This window comes from Salvelinus fontinalis, chromosome 31 (assembly GCF_029448725.1).
Source record: "Salvelinus fontinalis isolate EN_2023a chromosome 31, ASM2944872v1, whole genome shotgun sequence".
Taxonomy (NCBI): domain Eukaryota; kingdom Metazoa; phylum Chordata; class Actinopteri; order Salmoniformes; family Salmonidae; genus Salvelinus; species Salvelinus fontinalis.
Window position 1 is genome coordinate 47,966,598 of NC_074695.1, and position 16,199 is coordinate 47,982,796.

Sequence of the window (16,199 nt, forward strand, 5' to 3'; positions counted from 1 at the left end):
TATGATCGCTTCGACAGGGACAACAAAGATCCAGCCATCAAAGTTGAGCTCCCCCCAGATGACCTCCCTCTCAGATTATCCATCGATGATGTGTTGTCTGCACTGAGCTGGGTGAATGCACGCAAGGCTGCTGGTCCTGATGGCGTCCCCGGTCGTGTGCTCAGAGCATGTGCTGGGCAGCTGGCCGAGTTCTTCACTGACATTTTCAACCTGTCACTGGCCCAGGCGGTTGTCCCCACATGCCTTAAGACCGCAACCATTGTGCCAGTGCCGAAGCAGTCGACCGCATCAAGCCTGAATGACCGTTGACCTGTTTCTCTCACCCCCACTATGATTAAGTGCTTCGAAAGACTGGTTTTGGCCTACCTTAAGTCCTGCCTCCCTCCAACACTGGATTCCCACCAGTTTGCCTACCGAGCAAACAGGTCTACAGAGGACGCCATCTCCACAGCTTTACACTCTGCACAGACACACCTGGACAAAACCAACACCTATGTGAGAATGCTGTTCATAGACTTTAGCTCAGCATTCAATACGGTCATTCCCTCTAGGCTGGTCAGCAAACTCCATGACCTAGGGATCAGCCCCTCTCTGTGTAATTGGATTTCCTAATTAACAGACCCCAATCTGTCAGGTTCGACAACGTCACCTCCTCAACACCGTTGTGCCACAGGGCTGCGTGCTGAGCCCCCTCCTGTACTCACTCTTCACCTACGACTGCGTTCCTGTACACGGTTCCAACACCAAGTTTGCAGACGACACCACGGTGGTAGGCCTGATCAGTGACAATGACGAGTCAGCCTACAGGGAGGTGATCAAGCACCTGGCTGCACGGTGAGCTGACAACAACCTGGTCCTCAATGCAAAGAAAACCAAGGAGCTCATTGTGGATTACAGGAAGTCTAAAAGCTGCAGCCACGCCCCAGTTCTCATTGATGGCACTGAGGTGGAGCGTGTGCCCAGCTTCAAATTCCTGGGTGTCTACACCTCCGAGGACCACTCCTGGACCCTCAACACCTCAACCTTGGTCAAAAAGACACAGCAGCGCCTGTATTTTTTGAGAAGGCTGAAGAAGGTCCGCCTGTCTCCCAAGATCCTGGTGAACTTTTACCGCCGCACGGTCGAGAGCATTCTGACTAACTGTGCCACAGTGTGGTTTGGCGGATGCTCCGTGGCCGACCGGAAGGCCCTGTAACAGGTGGTGAAAACCACCCAGCACATCACTGGTGCCCAGCTCCCTGCCATCGTAGACCTCAAACCCAAGCGGTGTCTGCGTAGGGCGTGCGGCATCATAATGGACCCTTCACATCCATGCCACAAACTGTTTGCCCTCCTACCATCAGGCAGGCAGTACAGGTCTCTACATTCCCACATTAGCAGGCTCAAGAACAGTTTCTTTCCAGCTACTGTAACCCTGCTGAACTCTGTGGCACGGCACTAGTCATATCCACCCGCTCACATCTTAGTACTGCCTCTCAGGGACCTTGTTGCACTACTCTCTTTGCACTCTTCACGGTACTACTGGACTCTGACATTGCTTTGCAAAGTCTGATTATGGACATTCAGTTGTACATGTCTACCTCGATAACCTCTGCTGCTATCCCTACATTTCAGTTGCATGCCTCCTTGTACTTCCAATTTGCCTTCATTGCACATTTATACATCCCAATTAATAACATATATTGTACTTAATTGTTTCACTTGTACATTTTTCTGTACTCTTATTTGCATTTCTGGTCAGATGCTAACTGCATTTCGTTGTACTGTACTTGTTCAATGGCAATACAGTTTAATCTAATCTAATGTAATAAACATTTACCCCCATGTTAGAAACACCTTGGCAGTTATTATTGTGAGGTGTGAGTCTTTTGGGGTAAGTCTAAGGACTTTGCACACCTGGATTGTATAATATTTGCCCATTATTCTTTTTAAAATTCTTCAAGCTCTGTCAAGTTGGTTGTTAAACATTGCTAGAAAGCCACTTCCAAGTAATGCTATTGATTCAATCCAACTTTAAGTCAAAACTAACTAGACTACTCAGGAACATTCACTGTCATCTTAGTAAGCAACTCCAGTGTATATTTGTCCTTGTGTTTTAGGTTATTGTCCTGCTGAAAGGTGAATTTGTCTCCCAGTGTCTGTTGGAAGAAGACAGAACCAGGTTTTCCTCTAGGATTTTGCCTGTGCTTAACTATATTCTTTCTTTTTATCCTAAAAAAAAAATCCATAGTCCTTGCCGATGACAAGCATACCCAAAACATGATACAGCCACCACCATGCTTGAAAATATGAAGAGTGGTTCTCAGTGATGTGTTGTATTTCCCCCCCAAACAACGCTTTGTATTCAGGACATAAAGTTAATTTCGTCACCATTTTTTTATTTTTTTATTACAGTTTTACTTTAGTGCCTAATTGCAAACAGGATGCATGTTTTTGAATATGTTTATCTGTACATGCTTCCTTCTTATCACTCTGTCATTTAGGTTAGCATTGTGGCGTAACTACAATGTTCTTGATCCATCCTCAGTTGTCTTATATCACAACCTGCCAATGAAGCCTCATGAGCATTAAAAGACATTTCATTCACACTATCAAGAAATCAGATTCCTTTTAATCTTGAATTACACTTCCTCTGGAATAGTTATTTTTTTTGTCATGGAAGTGGTGACAACAGTGTGGCCTGTTTTTCTTCAATGAGGTTAATGGAGGTTGGCATCCAGTAAATGTTGCATTACCGCTACCTACTAGAATGGAGTATAACTCCCTTCTACTTTGCTTGAAAAAATAAATACCCTACCATCTAACACTACACTCTGTATATCTTCTGGGGGCGGCAGGTAGCCCAGTGGTAAAGCATTGGGCCATTAACTGAAAGGCTGCTGGATCGAATCCCTGAGCTGACATGGTACAAATGTGTCATTTTGGCCCTGAGCAAGGCAGTTAACCGACTGTTCCCCGGGCACCGTGGATGTCGATTCAGAGGGGTTGGGTTAAATGCGGAAGACACATTTCAGTTGAATGCATTCAGTTGTGAAATTGACTAGGTATCCCCCTTTCTGCGACCACAACCTCCATTTTCAATCCCTGCAGTACAGTTGCTATAAATGGCAAAAATCCAAACTTACTGAAACCTATATCACTTGTTGGTTTATCCCTCTGTACTGGTACAGATCTACTACTCACAACACCCCTCTCAGGATCCCTCCCCCTTGACCCATCTTCCTCTACTTTCTTCACTGCCTCAGCATATGACAACTTCTGCACTACTCTAACCCTGGAAACCTCAACCTGCCTCTCTCGCACGGGACATTTCTGATCCCCAGCCCCATGGGCACCCCTATAATTAATACATATCACTCCTTTCCCCAATGCTACACATTCCTTTGTCTCATGCCCTTCTGCACACTCCTTACATCTAGGAACCTCCCTCCTACACACTGCTGCCACATGCATCAAAAATACCGGGAATCTTCCCCTTCAGTTGGTCAGCTTTCACATTTACCGCTACCCCAGTAATCACTCCTTTCAATGGCGCCCTGTTCTTGAGGGCAAAACAATTCACATCTCTTGACCCCATTCGTTTAACATGGAGCGCCTGCTCCCTCTGACCTGCAGAAACAAACAATTACCACAAGACCACTTCTGGTTACCCTCACCGACTCCACAGGACCCAAATCTGTTCTCACCCACCTTGAAACCACAAATGGATCAGCCAAAGGGCAAGGGTCCCCTTTTTCCAAAAACTTCACTCCTTCTGTCACAGACTCATCTTTATCCTGACCGTGCAAGCCTCGGTCTCCGAGAACTACACCACACCTACCACCTCCGATACTTCGCCCTCATTCACTTCCAATTCTCCTCCTGTCTTCAACTCTGCTTACACTTTCTATCATTCTTCTTTAATAAACCATCTCCCTTTTTCTCCGCCCTTTTTAACCAACTCAAGCTCTCACCCTCTTCTTCTTCCTCCCTCTCTCAGACCTCCTCTGCCTCTTTTCCCCCTGTATTCCACCTCTGTATTCCAATTTAACCAGCTATCACAATCGCCGTAGCATCAGAACGAACCCCTTGGGATGTCAGTGTGGCCTGTTGCGCTTCATGTCCCCTTTAAAATGAATAACGCGTCAATTTCTCGAAGTATCTGAAGGGGGGGGGGGGTAATCTCGCGTTAGCATCACGCCGCTTTCTGATTGGCCGACTGGGGTGTAATTGTAAAATGGCGCCCAGTGAAATCTGAGTGGAAAAGAAAAGGGAACGTAATAATAGAGACCGTGAGAAATCCAGGTCTAAAGGATCACAGAGACAATTTGTGACTCCAATGCACAAGAATAACGCTTCTACGGGCGTGTCCAAACAGTTAAGTTGGTCGGTCTGGGAGAATTAGGTCAAGGCAGGGGTAGCTGCAGTTAACGTTACAGTATCTGGAATACTGAACTAAGGTTATTCTATCCACCGTATTATCTATTTTGTACTTTCATTGACATGCCATCTTCTATTTGCTCAAAAGTTGCACATTATACCTGCTCGAGCAAAGAAACAAGCAAGACATTCCAGTCGAGCGCATGCCCTAACTGTTAGTAGTTGTTCGGAGCGGTGGTGGTGATTTTAATTCCTATGATTTGAAAAACTCCGAGCTTTTGAGGCAGCCGCTGAATCCCGACCGCTCAGGCCATCAAATATAACCCTTTCGCTTCTGATGCCAAACGTTCCCTCCTTTGCAACAGACCAAATGTTTTGCAACAGAGTTCGACTAATGAATACACCCCTGGTCGTACAGTACCGTTTCCGTTTAATTCAACGTTGCACACTGTTCTGTCATACTGAAAGCAACACTTGCTGGACAGGAATCTAGATCCTACTATCTTCAGTGAGTGGACGGCCACAATAGTTAAATTTTTTCTCAGCAAATATTATTGATCTAAAACTTTATTTTCCATCCAAAACTGAAGCGTTTTAATTGTTGTGAACCAACAAAATCTGACTAGCTGTGTACCACAACCCCATTTATGTACAGCCATTGTAACTTACGCCTTCATGACAGTAAGTCATTAACGGCAGGGTTATGATACAATACTAATTGACATGCATCTTGTTTGTCTCTGTCCACACAGACGCCCCTTCCCCATCACCTCAAAGTAGCGAATAGTATGGAGGGCTCGTTTGAGGAGCTAGTGAGGCTGAAGGTCCACAGTGTCCCCCAGCATCGGATGGAGGACTTCCTGGAGTCCCTGACCAACAAGAGCTGAGAGGCACTGCAGGAGTTCAACCAGCAGGGGGTGTTACCGCCACCACAACCACCACCATGGTTTACCAGCAGGGGGTCAACTGCATCTACACAGACAGCAACGAGGTGGCTGGATCACTGCTGGAACTGGCCTGTCCGGTAAGAGACTGAGGGCAGGAAAGAGAAGGTACAGTTAGTGAAAGACGAGATGGAGTTGGTGACATTATCCATATTATAAGCACATTGTGCTCTACCTTTAGCAACAGCAGGTACAGGTGTCCCAGCAGAAGGTGATGTCATGACAGCAGCAGCTCTCGCCCCATATGACCACAGCAATGCTGCAAGGCCAAGACATAATACAGGTCAGGAGTTTTTCCTCGCTCTCATTTCTCTCCCTTCTTTCTCCCTCATCATTCTGTCTCTGTCTCACTGCCACTCTCCTAAAAAGGAGTGGCAATTACGAAAGTGCGTTCAGAAAGTATCAGACCCCCTTGACTTATTCCAGATTGTTACGTTACAGCCTTATTCTAAAATTGATACAATTATTTTTTCCCCTTAAATCTACACACACTACCACATTATGACAAAGCAAATACAGATTTAGACTTTTGCAACAAACAAAAAAGTAAATCACATTTTCCCTTTACTCAGTACTTTATTGCAGCCTCGAGTCTTCTTGGGTATGACCATACAAGCTTGGCACACCTATATTTGGGGATTTTCTCCCATTCTCTGCAGATTCTCTCAAGCTCTGTCAGGTTGGATGGGGAGCATCGCTGCACAGCTATTTTCAGGTCTCTCCAGAGATGTTAGATCAGGTTTAAGTCTGGGCTCTGGCTGGGCCACTCAAGGACATTCAGAGACTTGTCCCGAAGCCACTCCTGTGTTGTCCTGGCTGTGTGCTTAGGGTCGTTCTTCTGTTAGGTGAACCGTTGCCGCAGTTGGAGGTCCTGAGTGCTCTGGAGCAGGTTTCCATCAAGGATCTCGCTGTACTTTGCTCAATTCATCTTTCCCTTCATCCTGACTAATCTCCCAGTCCCTGCCGCTGAAAAACATCCCCACAGATGCTGCCACCACCATGCTTCACCGTAGGGATGGTGCCAGGTTTCTTCCAGACGTGACACTTGGCATTCAGGCCAAAGAGTTCAATCTTGGTTTCATCAGACTAGAGAATCTTGTTTCTCATGGTCTGGGAGTTCTGTAGGTGCCTTTTGGCAAATTCCCAAGTGGACCGTTGTGCCTTTTAGTGAGGAGTGGCTTCTGTCTCGCCACTCTACCAGAAAGGCCTGATTGGTGGAGTGCTGCTGAGATGGTTGCCCTTCTGGATGGTTCTCCCATCTCCATAGAGGAACTCTTGAGCTCTGTCAGTGACCATCCGGTTCTTGGTCACCTTTCTGATCAAGGCCCTTCTCTCCCATTTGGCGGGGCGGCCAGCTCTAGTTAGTCTTGGTGGTTCCAAACTTCTTCCATTTAAGAATGATGGAGGGCACTGTGTTTTTGGGGACCTTCAATGCTGCAGACATTTTTTGGTACCCTTCCCCAGATCTGTGCCTCGACACAATCCTCTCTCGGAGCTCCCAAGTTGTAGAAACATCTCAAGGATGACCAATGGAAACAGGATGCACCTGAGCTCAATTTCAAGTTTCATAGCAAAGTGTCTGAATACTTATGTAAATAACATTTCTGTTTGAAATTTTTGCTAATTTATTTAAAAATATATATAAAAACACTTTTTACTTTGTCATTATGGGGTAATGTGTGTAGATGAAGATTTTAATTATTTAATCCATTTTAGAATAAGGCTGTAACCTAACAAGATCTGGAAAAAGTCAAGGGGTCTGAATACTTTCCGAATGCACTGTATTTCTGGATATTTGTTTTGCTGGTGTTAACCAGTCTTGCTCACTATTACTTGTTTCTCTTTGTCATGATTATGCCTCTGTTGCAGTTTCTTCCTTTTTTTCCCCTCTTTCACTTTCGTGATTGTTTTCCTGACCTGAGTATTGCCCAGCCGTGAACAGGTATATGGAGTCGCCTGAAAGTTCACACTCAGGATGTACTTTCCTCTCTGTTTTTCCAGCCAGCTTTGCATTACTGGACTGAACAGACCTGTGATGACCTCATTGAGCTGGCTGGAGGCACAGTGAATGATGCTCAGGCCATTGTGCCCCCCTTAACGACTATCACCACAGTGGCAGTGAATGACTTGCAGACCTTTGGCCTCTCTGACCAGGGTTGTGTTCAACTGGAGCAAATGGGAGAAAACACTTTGAAAACAGAGGTGCCACATGAATTTGTCATTTAGGAACACTGATTTTGGCTTTCTGTTTGAAAATGTTTTTTTTTCAAGCCAGGCTTACAGTCATGGTTGACAAACCACTTTTTAATATATATATTTTTTTTTTAATCGACCACAACACAGCTACCATAGGAGGGAGTCTAACAGCACTAATGACTGATGAAAGGTGAGCATGTCTTGGGGTATGATATTTGTGCGTCATCAACGATTCATTCAGGATTATCCGTAAGCATGGTAGCATCCACATGAATGTATACGTGTTTAGAAACATTATATTCTTATTTACAAGACTACATTATTTCCCATTGATGTGTTTGGATTTCTGAGCTTTAACTATTATTAATCATTCGTTATAATAGAGACATGTCTATCGGGCACAAAATAATCTGAAACAACCAAAACAAACAGCAAATGCAGCCAACAAATGTGTAGTCACAAGCTTGATGTGCTATGAATATGGAACCAAATATGTACAAAAAGTGCTCTAATTTCTAAACCGTTCACCTGATATGGATGAAAATACCCTCATATTAAAGGCTTTAACCTCCATACTGATTGTCATTTGTAATCCAAAGTGCTGGAGTACACAGCCAAAACAACAGAATGTGTCACTGTCCCAATATTTTTTGGAGCACACTGTTTAAATACATGTTTGAGCTATGTTTGTTTTGGTCTTACCTTACTGGCGGTCCCACACTCCCTCCAGTCAGCCAGTGAATTAGACACTGATGGACTAATATGTACTGCTCCTGGCGACACACAGCGAGGGATCAAAACATTAAGAACATTCCACAGGTACTGAAGACGACATGATCATGCATTTCACTGGAAGGGAACATTGTAACAAGCTGAGCTCTTGAACTCGTAAATCTTGATATAGCACAGGGGGTGTGGGTTATTCTAGAAAAGAGAGTTGAATGTTCTCTGACAAAGAAACTTGCCAACCAAGAGGAGCCTTCAAAGAGGGATAGGGCAGCTGAATGTTATACGGTATGGTATCAAGTTGTTGTAGCTAGGTAATCAGGAGCCATTATCAAAACAGAATAAAACAAGGCCTAGAGACAAACTACTTTCAGCATCAACAACTGAAGTTCTGGAGACACACATCTACCTGTTGATAATGTAACAACAACGATCCTAATGAATCACTGTCGCGGTGCACATTTTTGTTCTATCCCAGTACTAGTGGACTGACCAGGTTCTGGACCATCATGACTCTGTCGTCTCAGGTCCTCCATGGCTGCTCCAATGTCAGGCTGGATGCTACACACACAGCTGCATCAGCCACAGCAGAATCACAAACGTCCCTGACTGCTCCACACCTGCACTGAGAGAGATTCAAACAGTGCAGAGGATACCTCTTAAATCCTGACACACACCAGTGGAGGCTGCTGAGGGGAGGACGGCTCATAATAATGGCTGGAATGGAGTCAATGGAAGGGTGTCAACCACGTGGTTTCCATTTAACCCCCTGGTCCAGCTAGGCAGGGTAGTAATAGTGTGTTACTGTCCTGTCTACGGGACAGCCCCTCAGAAACACAGACACACTCACTATCGACACAACCACACACACTATCAACACTCTACCACACACAACAGACAATTCAACTTGGAAATAGCCTAAATCTGTTGACCAATGGCCGAGACTAATGGTGTTACATTAAAACAGGAGATGACAATCTCGGCCTCACCTGTCGTAAGTTGACTGGTGGTGATGAAATAACCTGGACCCCGTTTACGAGACACTGTGGTAACCGTTACCACTCCGTACTCATCACCTGGAGTAACACGGTCTAACTCATACACGTAGAGAAACTACTGCATGCACAGCAGGAAATGTAACACTTCGGACACATTTGGGTAGATACACCCACACTCTGTGCAGCACCCAAATCAATAGTGGCGAGAATATGCTCATGAAGGTTCTTCCTAACTTCATGGGCAGCATTGAGAGCAATGCAAAACCAGAAGAACTACGCAAGTCTATTGGTCGAACTTGATGCTGTGAATGTAATCAACATATCACCCATGAAGGTTTTATACATTTTGAGTGTTGTTTCCAGTCACCATCAAATCCCTCACTCACCACGTCCTTCTGTTTCAGGGCGGTCACCATGACGATGATCCTAACATTCTGCTCCCACACCATCCTCCAGAAGTCAGCCATGGTGCTGCGCATAGGACCCTGGCTACAGATTATGTCTGGCTCTGTACAGCCCCCTGAAGAGCAGACGGCTGACTTGATGAATGGATATGGACAGACAGATAGAGAGTACTTACAGGGACATAACTAGCGTTGATATAGCTTCACTCGACAGTGGTAATCTGAAATCACAGGGACTGTTAATCAACGTGATCAGAAAATGGGAAGCGTTACCAAACATGGGAGAGATGTGAAGGTTGTTTTCATGTGCTTAGATACAGCAGGTTATATGGTCACGGTAATTACACTCCTATTACTCAGGGGCAGCATGTGGTGGTGCTACAATATGGTGTGTGCTATGATACTCTCAAGGCAGTATGTAGGGGTATCTGTTCTCTCTGTTGGCCTTCCAGGTCTCCAGCCCTGGTAGTGAGTTCTTTACCATCATCCAGCTCCTGAAGAATAAACAGCTAATGGGACACTATGAAACAGCCACAGCAGACACTGCATAAAGACTCCAAAGCACAATCATCTACCATGCAGCGAGTGATTGAAAGCACAGGTGAAATTCCTGTGGTATATGTGCCTGTGAAAGCACCCTTATTCTATGTGGAAATATGGCAACAGTCCGCAGCCAATATATATATATTTTTTTAAACGACTAAATTGAGCTCCAATTTTCCTCAAATTGGTGTTTTTACAAGTGACTACACCCACAATGTTCTTAATACCATCATTCCTTGCTTCTGGGTTGGACTTGAGAAAACAGCAATAGACTACAACACTTTACTAACAGCACTCAAATCAGTTACTGAATATCAACTACTGAAAGGTTATTTTTCTCTTCCATATTTTAGCAGATGCTCTTATCCAGAGCAATTAGGGTTAAGTGGCTTGCACATCAACAGATTTTACACCTAGTTGGCTCAGGGATTCGAAACCTTTCGTTACTGGCCCAACGCTCTTAACCGCTCAGCTACCTGCCACCCATACCATTTCACAAAGACTCCAAGTTATTATATCCACTCCTTCAGTGACTTTCAGAGTTCTTCACCTCATGTTTGTTAGGGGTGCAGAGATTAGGCAAAGGTTCCTCTAGTAACCAAGAACGGAAGTATAGTGTAGAGGGAGCCAGGCTGGTGAGATGTTGGGTAGTTTTAAAAGAAATGTGATCAGATGATCACAAAGCCAAATCCCCCACCCACCCCTGCAAGCTAAAGAGGAATTTGGACACACAGTGGCTCTCACACACACAATTATTTGAACACCAACCTGATGTGACACCAACCAACGTGCCACATGTTATTCATGAATGGTACCTATAAAATGTAGTAATACACAGCTGTGTACCTTAAAACCTTAGGTAACCTGGCCAGCTGCATACCACCATCCATCCTACTGCTGGCTTGCCTCAAACTAACCAGGGTTGGTCCTGGTTGGTCCCTGGATGGGAGACCAGATGATGCAGGTAGTGGTGTTGGAGGGCCAGTAGGAGGCCCTGTTTCCTCTGGTCTAAAAAAATAATATCCCAGGGCAGTGATTGGCGACATTGCCCTGTGTAGGGTACTGTCTTTGGATGGGATGTTAAATGGGTGTCCTGACTCTTTGTGGTAACTAAAGATCCCGTGGCACTTATTGTAGGGGTGGTAACCCCTGGTGTCCTGGCTACATTCTCGGTTCTCAGTCAACTTACATGGTCATTTAAGGGTTACTTTTTTATCACTTCAATCAAGAGAGGACAGATACCACTGGTCTAAGCAATATTTTATCAATTATATATGAATATCACATACAAATACCAAAACAACTTTTTAAAATGATGAAACAAGTGTAAATAACATGAATAATATTTTGTTCCTGTTGTGAAGTTGATTTTATTTTTGTTTCATACTGTGAACATTGTTTATTGAGCCCATGCGTAAAATTAGAGGGTCATTAGTCCATAGAATTATCATTAGTTCTAATTCTAGACATACACATTCTAATGCTTGGTAGTCAAGGTTACAGCATCTCAACAATTTTCAAATCTGCATCTCATTCCAGCAGGGAAAGTGTCCGTGCCATGAATGGATAGAAGACTCCCTCATGATAATGAAACAATTTAACCATACCGTGTGCACCTGATAATAATTTTCCTTAAGATTTGTGGGGGAGTTTCTTCTTAGAACCTTGCTCTTCCAACCTAGACCTCAACATGGACGAGCAGAGAAAGAGCAAAAGGTCATATAAGCGACAGTCTTATGTAAGTATTGAGTTACCGGTATTCCTATGGTTATTGCAATGTCCTATTTCTTCATGGTTTGACACCATGTCCAATATATTCAAAAGCATTTACAGCTAAATTGTATTTATTTTTGTATGTTGTGTCAGTAGTTACCTAGCTGGAATTTAAAAACCAAGTCAAGAACCAAGAACGGGAGGGGGACAAGGTTTCTGAGACCAAGTCAAAACCAAGACCAGAAAAATGCGTGTCCAATTCAAGACCATGATTTTAATATTGTCAAATCACCACCATAAGAGTTCAAAATGTCCAGTATTTCTGTGTTCATATTTCAGAAGAACATTTGGAATCTTTAGAAATTCAGAATAGTTTTTTAAAAAAATGGGAAAATAGTATTTTTTTTGTAATGGCTCTAACAGAAACACAATGGGGGCAATGGGCCTTCAGAGAAGGGTTTATGATTTATAAAAGTATGACTATAATAATATAGTAATTATAATTATTTTCAATAATGTTCTGATTTAATATTTTCAGTTTTTGTTGGAAAGGAAAGGGTTAACACTGAAGAGAAAAAAAGATCCAATCAGGATTTTTCTTTGCTGGTCTCTGGTGAGATAAATCTAGCTAGCTATGTCAGCCATTGTCTAGGTAGGCCATCAGAAGCTAGAGAAAGGCATCTGCCATTCAACTGTATTAGGGACACATTTTGAAGTGACAATGGAATAAACCAATCACATTTTGACCTAATGGGTGGGACCGTTTTTACAAAAACGAATGGAAACTTCTGCCTTCTTGAAGACCAACAGGTCACTGCGCAGTAGTTTTCCTAAGGTCTAGCTAGCTAGCTTTTGTTGTTGGCTAGTTTGCAGCGGCTGCAGCAGGTGTTATCAAAGAGGATGTTGTTGCTAATTTGTTATCTTGTCCCTTTTCAAGAATAACTTTCAACAAGAAGTTACGTTGCAAATGATCATCACCCCTTTTTCTCCCCAATTTTGTGGTATCCAATTGGTAGTTACAGTCTCGTCTTATCGCTGCCGCACCCGTACTGAATCGGCAGAGGCGACGGTCGAGAGCCATGCGTCCTCTGAAACAACTCAACCAGGCCGCACTGCTTACATTTACATTTTTACATTTAAGTCATTTAGCAGACGCTCTTATCCAGAGCGACTTACAAATTGGTGCATTCACCTTATGACATCCAGTGGAACAGCCACTTTGCAATAGTGCATCTAAATCTTGCTTCTTGACACAATGCCTGCTTAACCCGAAAGCCAGCCAATGTGTCGGAGAAAACACTTTACACCTGGCGACCGTGTCAGCGCGCATGCGTCCAGCCTCCCACGGGAGTCGCTAGAGTGAGATGGGACAAGGACATCCCTGCCGGCCAAACCCTCCCCTAAGCCACACGACGCTGGGCCAATTGTGCGCCGCCCCATGGGTCTCCCGGTTGTTGCATTTAGTGCAACTGAAAGTATTTAGGCACATTAATAAATCTTATTAAAATCTTTCCATATACACCCCCAGGAAGAATGACACTTAAAAAATAAAATCTGACAAGCAACCACTTTGATATGGCCATTTTCACCTTTTCATAAATTCTTAGAAGGTTTGGGAATTACGTATACTAAGGCATTTGTGAAAATTCTATAGTAATAGAGTGGGAAAGCAGCCGTGCGTTTGGACAATTAAGACACTGCAATAAATAAAACCGAATAAAGAAATCTGTCTTGTCCAGGACCTGAGTCTACACAGACCGGTGCACTATAGCCAATCAGAGCACCAGTAGGCCTTTATACAAAAATAAATTTGGCACATTCACTTTGAACTGGACTGTGTGTTTACAGGCAGTTGCAACAATGCGACTTTAGATCATTAGAACGCATTCACCAAAAGCCACAAAATACACCTGAATGGACTTCTGCAAATATGTAAACAACACGGGAGTCCTCTTACATTTGGGAACTTTACAGTCCTATTGACAAAACCACGAAAAGGTAGGCTCTCCCTCCCACCAGCTATGCACAACAACTAGATTGAAAACAAATGCTAGCTAGAGCAAGATGAGCTAAAATCTAACGAAGGAATAGTAGATAAACCCTTTCAAACTTTTTCAGCAAGTTGGCCATCATAATTGCACTCATGGGGAACTGTAGCCTCCTCATCCTACTGCAGCTTGCCTGTCAATGCATAATTGACCCCACCAAGCACCCAAGGTAACTTCCTAGTTAGCTAGTTCCAGACACAAATGAGAGAACACCTCACTCTGACCATTTTACTCACCGTAGCAGAGCTGGTTAGGCTGTTTACACGTTATCTAGAGCGTTCTTGACTAACCGTAAAACGTGTCTACGTTTACTGACACCGGTCATATTCAGCGGGTGTTGAGTGTTTGTAAATTCATCAGTTGTTCTGTGCTCTGGCACACTTCAGAGAAATCAGAGTAGATAGCCAGAGTGAATTTGCGATCGCAAGAGATATGTCAACTGGATAACAGTCGTTCAAGTTCTTGCTAGCTAACCAAATGACACATGCATCTCTAGCTATGTATAGCCACCCAAAAACATTTTGAGTGTAAAAAGTCAGTCACTCACCCACTCCTCCAATGGCATGCTATGACATCCTCCTAGCAGCTAGCTAGCTAACGTTAGGCTACGTGTTTTTAGCTTGCCTAAATATATTCGCTAGCCAATTAGCCACGTTTGATTGACTTGTGATCATTGCCCTTGCTAGTTTGATTGTATTGACATTCCCAGCCTTAGTTACATTCATCCGTTTTTGTCCAGAATATAGAGTAATTGAAACTGAAACAGTGGATTCCGAATGGAGGCAGCAAGAAATGTACCAGGCCAGCTGGGATTTGCAACCTGATAGCAATATTTTTGGATTCCCAAGAAGTGTATCTGTGAATTATATGAATCATGCTTTGAACTGCATCCATCTATTCTGCCAACCATGCCTTATTGTACGTCATGGAACGATGAGTCAAATATAACTTATTTTTTAAAACCTCATAAAGATGCTTTTGTTGCATAAACTGGGAATTGATATATTAGTATTGTAACGACCCTGGGTTTATCGGCCCTATGCAGTCGTGTAGTGTTGCCTGGAGAAGTGGGTATTTTATTTTTATTTGTAAACTTTTATTTCACCTTTATTTAACCAGGTAGGCCAGTTGAGAACAAAGTTCTCCTTTACGACTGTGACCTGGCCAAGATAAAGCAAAGCAGTGCGACAAAAACAGCAACACAGAGTTACACATGGGATAAACAAACATACAGTCAATAACACAATAGAAAAATGTATATACAGTGTGTGCAAATGTAGTAAGATTAAATAGGCCATAGTGGCGAAATAATTACAATTTAGCATTAACACTGGAGTGATAGATGTGCAGATGATGATGTGCAAGTAGTGATACTGGGGTGCAAAAGAGCAAAAAAAAGAACAATATGGGGATGAGGAAGTTGGGTAGGCTATTTTCAGATGGTCTGTGTACAGGTGCAGTAATCGGTAAGCTGCTCTGACAGCTGATGCTTAAAGTTAGTGAGGGAGATATTTCTCCAGCCTCAGTGATTTTTGCAATTTGTTCAAGTCATTGGCAGCAGAGAACTGGAAGGAAAGGCGGCCAAAGGGGTTGTTGGCTTTGGGGATGACCAGTGAAATATACCTGATGGAGCGCGTGCTACAGGTGGGTGTTGCTATGGTGACCAGTGAGCTGAGATAAGGTGGGGCTTTACCTAGCAAAGACTTATAGATGACCTGGAGCCAGTGGGTTTGGCAATTAATATGTAGCGAGGGCCAGCCAACGAGAGCATACAGGTCGCAGTGGTAGGTAGTATATAGCGCTTTGGTGACAAACGGGTGGCACTGTGATAGACTACATCCAATTTGCTGAGTAGAGTGTTGGAGGCTATTTTGTAAATGACATCGCCAAAGTCAAGGATCAATAGGATAGTCAGTTTTACGAGGGTATGTTTGGCAGCATGAGTGAAGGATGCTATGTTGCGAAATAGGAATATGATTCTTAATTTAATTTTGGATTGGAGATGCTGAATGTGAGTCTGGAAGGAGAGTTTACAGTCTAACCAGACACCTAGGTATTTGTAGTTGTCCACATATTCTAAGTCAGAACCGTCCAGAGTAGTGATGCTAGCCGGGCGGGTGGGTACGGGCAGTGATCAGTTGAAGAGCATGCATTTAGTTTTACTAGCATTTAAGAGCAGTTGAAGGCCACGGAAGAAGTGTTGTATGGCATTGAAGCTTGTTTGGAGGTTTGTTAACACAGTGTCCAAAGAAGTGCCAGATGTATACA

General features: G+C 43.7%; 1 long non-coding RNA gene across 2 annotated transcripts; it reads left to right on the forward strand.

Moving 5' to 3' along the window:
- The first annotated feature begins 4,190 nt into the window (after positions 1 to 4,190).
- Positions 4,191 to 8,072, forward strand: LOC129830435 (uncharacterized). Of its 2 annotated transcripts, none has more exons than XR_008755518.1 (3): positions 4,191 to 4,867; positions 5,112 to 5,383; positions 5,485 to 8,072. It is a non-coding gene; the product is annotated as an uncharacterized LOC129830435 (long non-coding RNA). The 2 variants fall into 2 exon arrangements; XR_008755519.1 differs by having other exon boundaries at positions 4,191 to 4,356.
- Positions 8,073 to 16,199: the final 8,127 nt, after the last annotated feature.